The sequence below is a fragment of the Helianthus annuus genome, chromosome 5 (genome assembly GCF_002127325.2).
Source record: "Helianthus annuus cultivar XRQ/B chromosome 5, HanXRQr2.0-SUNRISE, whole genome shotgun sequence".
Taxonomy (NCBI): domain Eukaryota; kingdom Viridiplantae; phylum Streptophyta; class Magnoliopsida; order Asterales; family Asteraceae; genus Helianthus; species Helianthus annuus.
Window position 1 is genome coordinate 154,232,307 of NC_035437.2, and position 6,000 is coordinate 154,238,306.

Sequence of the window (6,000 nt, forward strand, 5' to 3'; positions counted from 1 at the left end):
TGTTCAACAGATATTTGTCGTCCGAGCTTGCGAGACTATAGTGGACGCTCTTAGGAAACAGCCAGCCTATTTTCGTATAGTACCTGCACTTAACCTTTTGGGAAAAATACGTCAGTTTACACTGGTAAATACAAATCGACTGACTCATTTTGAAAATGATTGAAAATTGATTTAAATGCACAAGGCATAAATATTTTTTATTAACTTGGGATAATTATATAATATAAACTTGTGAACGATTTACATGCACTCGTATCTTTGGTGGCCCGGGATCTGCTGTCCGGGCTAAGAATTAAATGACACACCACATTAAAGAGTTATACACGCCGAGTGTACGCCTACACCCCGTGCTCTGGTCGTGGCCATCTCGTAAGATAATGCCAAGGATATCCGGGACACGGTCAATAACCCCCTAAAGCCTAAAGTAAGACAAGACTGTTTAAACGAAGTCGCACAAGCTATTCAAGACTGTACACCCATAAGGAGCAGGACTTGTGCGCCCGATCAAGCGGTATTTTAAATACCGTACCCCAAGCCCGTATAGGGAAAATAAGTCAAAATGTATTTACCTGAGCAAGTATGTAACACAAACGGTAAGTGTGGTAGCTTTTACTGGGCCTCCTAATCTGGAACAAAGGTTTATAATTAACCTATTAGATTCCTAACGGGTCTTTTATTTAAGCCTAAGCTTTGACCGGTTAGTTTTAAGAATGATACGGTTTACGCACGATTAAGCGAAAGACCGGATAGAATGTGATTTAGACCCGAAAAGTTTGAATACTTGTATAATATGGGTATACTAAATACATTCTGGATTTTGAAATAAAAATGATAACGTTTGACCCGTTTCGGTCAATTTACGCAAACTAGTTACGTAAACCGAACCGAACGCAAAAAGGGCGATACGGGTAGACAAATGATTCAAATGCAAGTTCCCTGATATAATATGCTTTAAATATGATATAATATCAGTAAGTTATGTTCTATATTGCCCGGAATAATTTTAAACTCAATTTATGCCTTAGAAGGGCATTTTGGTCTTTTTAAAAGATTATAAAAGAGTCAAATTAGAAATCTGAGTTTCGGGTCTGGTTCATACAGTAAATATACCTCATTTAACATATTAGAATAGTAGGGTATGACCCATATATCAAATTTATCATTTAAAATCAAACTATGCACCGTAGGGGTATTTTAGTAAATTCACAAGGGCTAAAAATGCCAAAACTGGAAATATGAGGTCATATACTTATACTTACTGTTATTATATGAAAATATGCTAATTACATCAGTAGGTATAAGTCTTACATGTTTAAAACAAGTATAACGCTTACTATGCGCTTAAAACGCTAAATATGCGATTTAGAGCCGTTTCCGGGTTTATATATGAAAGCTGAGATTTTTATATTTCCAGAAGGCTCAAAATAATTTATTTAACATTTAAAATCAGTAGAAAAAGGTTTCGGGTCAAAAGGATGTGTAAAACTCATTTTATGGCTTAAACGGTCAAAACCGACATAACCCGAAATAACTAGGCGATCTAGGATCCGTTCAGCCAAAAATTAATTAAAAATCATCAAAATTCCCAGAATATTATAACACATCAGTTGGTAAAAAGTTTTATACCAAAACGTGGCCAGAAATAGGTCATATGCGAAAAGGGCCGTTTATGTAAATTAAGAACATAGTTTTACGCTAATGGCCATAACTCAAAATCTGGACCACCAACTGATCCGAAATTTTCGGTGCAAGTTTATATATTAGAAATAAAGATTTCTACTCTTTCACTTTTCCAAAAATCACGTTTTATATCAAAAAGGGCAAAATAGTCAACTTTATGCATAAATCGGAAACATGCATTCGAATCGGCTAAGCATAGACTTAATCAACAAAAATTCCAGAAAGTTTTACCAAAATAAAAATGGTCAAAAATACTCTCCAATACAGATCTCAAACATGCATGTACGAATCCGAATCGATAGTCTACGAATTAGTCGTTTTATAGGACTTTCGGCTCCGATTCGTATTTATACTATAGATTGTCGAGTTGATCGTGGTAAAATACATTCTTATATTCATAATAAAGCTATCTATGAAGATCAAACAGATTGCATGTCATTTATTTTACCATTTAAGCTATTTTTCTCAAAAATCACTTCTGTTGACTTTTTAGAATCACGTTTGACTCGACAATTAGCATGCATGTAGTGGGATTCAGATAATACCCTTTAGAGGGTTTGTTTCCCACATAAATACCAACATATATCAAGTTTCAATTCGAGAAATGACTGATTGAAACTTGTTTAATCAGAAAGTCAAAGCTTATGAACAAACAGTTTGACTTTTAGCAATAATCAAAGCAAGAACGGATCGGAGATCGAATTAGAAGCTTACCAAGGTCCTATTGATGTTAAGCTAACACTAGAAATAGGCCTTGATGTCCAGAAATGCTTCAGAGATGCTTGAGAGCTTTTTCAAGTTTGGAAGTTCTTGTTCACAACACAAGTGTTTAGTAAAATGAGCTTTGGATCAGATTTAAAGCTGAATTGTTGATGTTTGCAAGGGGTTACTGTGGCCTAGGCATGCATGCAATGTTATTGGAGCTTTTGGGAGGTGAAAACAGCTGTTACCCACTTAATTTCGGACCCAAATCGCTGCTGTTAGCGGATTCTGCACCTGGGTTTATTGGCAGCTCCAAAGTTTGCCCAATTGTTGCAGTTTTGGTCCCTGTACTTTGGTTGCGATGATTTGGCCATGAATCTTGACTTGTAAACCCTCGAATCTGGTTTTTAAGAACCCTTGGACATTTACCAACATGGTAATGTCCTCGTTTGATTTTGCGCTCGCCCAAAAAGCCATAAAATTTGACGTTGACGCTTTTAACCCCTCAAGTACGGTTTTGGCCATAACTTTCTCATATGATAACGAAACTTCATGAAATTTTTACCACATATTCTAGTGAGTATATTTTAGCTTTACAAAGCTTCGGGTCTGCCAAAAGATCACTCAGAGGTATAAATTCAACATGTTGACACTTTTAGCCCCTATAGTTACGGTTTTGGCCATAACTTTCTCATACGTTGACGAAACTTCATGAAATTTTAACCACACATTCTAGTGAGTATATTTTAGCTTTACGAAGCTTCGGGTCTGCCAAAAGTTCACTCAGAGGTATAAATTAAACATGTTGACACTTTTGGCCCCTATAGTTTGCAATACTTCACTTTTGTGCAATTTCCGCGTCGTATGATCCATGAACCATCCGTTTAAGGTTATAAACATTATGTAGGGTTATCATAGAGCCTATTTATCCATTGTTGACACTTTGGACCCTTACGTTCCATAGTTTTCACTGTTTGTCACTTTTAGTCCCTCTAAGGTATGTTTTCACATACCGGAACCTTATGACACGTGTCAAGACATTATTGGACGAAATTTTTCGAGGTGTTACATCCTCACCCCCTTAAAAGAAATCTCGTCCCCGAGATTTACTGAAACAAGTGGGGATATTTTTCCTTCATCGTGGATTCCACTTCCCACGTATACTCGGGTCCTCTACGGGCATCCCATTTGACCTTTACAATAGGCACGTGCTTCCTTCGAAGCTTCTTTACCTGTCGATCCTCAATCGACAAAGGTTTTTCCACAAATTTTAGACTTTCGTCTATGTGTATATCTGTATGCGGTATAACCAGTGAATCGTCAGCGAAACACTTCTTCAAATTACAGATATGGAACACATTATGAATAGCACTAAGCTCTTCAGGCAAGTTTAACTTGTAAGCGACTGACCTGACACGTTCGATAATCTCGAAAGGTCCTATATATCTCGGGCTTAGCTTGCCTTTCTTTCCAAATCTCATCACACCCTTCCAGGGCGATACTTTAAGCAATACTTTATCACCTACATCGAAGTGAAAGTCTTTGCGCTTAGGATCCGCGTAACTTTTCTGCCTATCCCTGGCAGCTTTCAAACGATCGCGTATCTGCACGATCTTGTCTGTCGTCTCAAAGACAATGTCTGGTCCAGACAACTGGACATCCCCAACTTCTGCCCAACAAATGGGCGATCTACACTTCCTACCGTATAGGGCCTCAAAAGGCGCAGCCTTTATGCTGGAATGGTAGCTATTGTTGTAGGAGAATTCAATCAGTGGTAGGTTCTTATCCCAACTACCACCTAAGTCGATCGCACATGCTCGAAGCATGTCTTCCAAAGTTTGAATAGTACGCTCACTCTGACCATCAGTCTGAGGATGATAAGCCGTACTAAAATTCAAACGAGTGCCCAACGACTGTTGGAAACTTTTCCAAAAATGCGACGTATATCTAGTATCTCTATCGGAGATAATAGATATAGGTATACCATGTAGCGCTACTATCTTATCGACGTATAATTGAGCTAACATATCTGAGCTATACGTCTCTTTGATGGGTAGAAAATGAGCTGACTTAGTTAGTCTATCTACTATGACCCATATGGTATCATTTCCCTTTTTCGTCTTCGGCAACTTGGTGATAAAATCCATTGTCACCATTTCCCACTTCCATTTGGGAATTTCAGGTTGTTGAAGCAAACCTGACGGCTTCTGATGCTCGGCCTTGACTTGCGCACAAGTCAAGCATTTAGCTACATGCTCAGCTACTGACTTTTTCAAACCAATCCACCAGTAGTTTGTTTTCAAATCCTGGTACATCTTATCAGCTCCAGGATGAACGGAATATTTAGAGCTGTGGGCTTCCTGGAGGATAACATCCCGAAGTCCTCCATAAACTGGAACCCATATTCGTCCGTTTAGTCGTAGCATTCCATCTTTGTCGTGGGATAACTGCTCCTCAGTTACTCCCAACTTTTCTGCAGGATAGTTAGCTTCCAGCACAGCTTCCTTCTGTGCAGCTAACACCCTTTCATTCAAATTATTTCTTATCTCAATGCGCTTGGCATTGATTCTGATTGGCTTCACCCTTTCCTTTCTACTTAAGGCGTCGGCAACCACATTTGCCTTGCCTGGATGGTATCGTATCTCGCAATCATAGTCATTGAGAGTTTCCATCCATCGCCTTTGACGCATGTTCAATTCCTTCTGATTGAACAGATGCTGAAGACTCTTGTGATCCGAATAAATTATGCACTTGGTGCCATACAAGTAATGTCTCCATAGCTTCAATGCAAATACAACCGCACCCAATTCCAAATCGTGGGTCTGTGGGTGGTGTAGTTCTTCTCGTGCACCTTTAGCTGGCGAGAAGCGTAGGCAATGACTTTGCCTTTCTGCATGAGTACGCAACCCATGCCCGTATGTGATGCGTCACAATACACCACAAATTCCTCTATTCCATCAGGCAATGTCAACACTGGCGCATTGCTCAACTTCTTCTTCAAGATATCGAAGGATTCTTGCTGCTTAGGGCCCCAATCGAACTTAATCTTCTTACGGGTCAATGAAGTTAGGGGCGCAGCAATTCTCGAAAAGTTCTCGATAAATCGCCTATAGTATCCTGCCAATCCGAGGGAAACTGCGAATCTCGGTAGGAGTCTTCGGCTCCTGCCAGTTCATGACTGCTTTCTACTTTAGCGGGATCTAACTTGGATACCACGCTCGCTTACAACATGTCCAAGGAATTGGACTTCTCGAAGCCAAAATTCACACTTCGAAAATTTGGCATTAAAAGCTTCTCTTGGTGCAAGAAGTTTGAGAAATACAACGAAGGTGTTTCTCATGATCAGCTTGGCTCTTCGAGTAGATAAGAATGTCATCAATGAAGACGATGACGAACTTATCTAAATAAGGTTTGCAGACGCGATTCATGAGATCCATGAACGCGGCTGGTGCGTTAGTGAGCCCAAACGGCATCACTAGGAACTCGTAATGTCCATAACGAGTCCTAAACGCTGTCTTGTGTACGTCTTCCTCCTTGACCTTCAACTGATGATATCCTGACCTTAGGTCAATCTTGGAGAAATAGCTTGCTCCTTGCAACTGATGGAACAGATCGTCG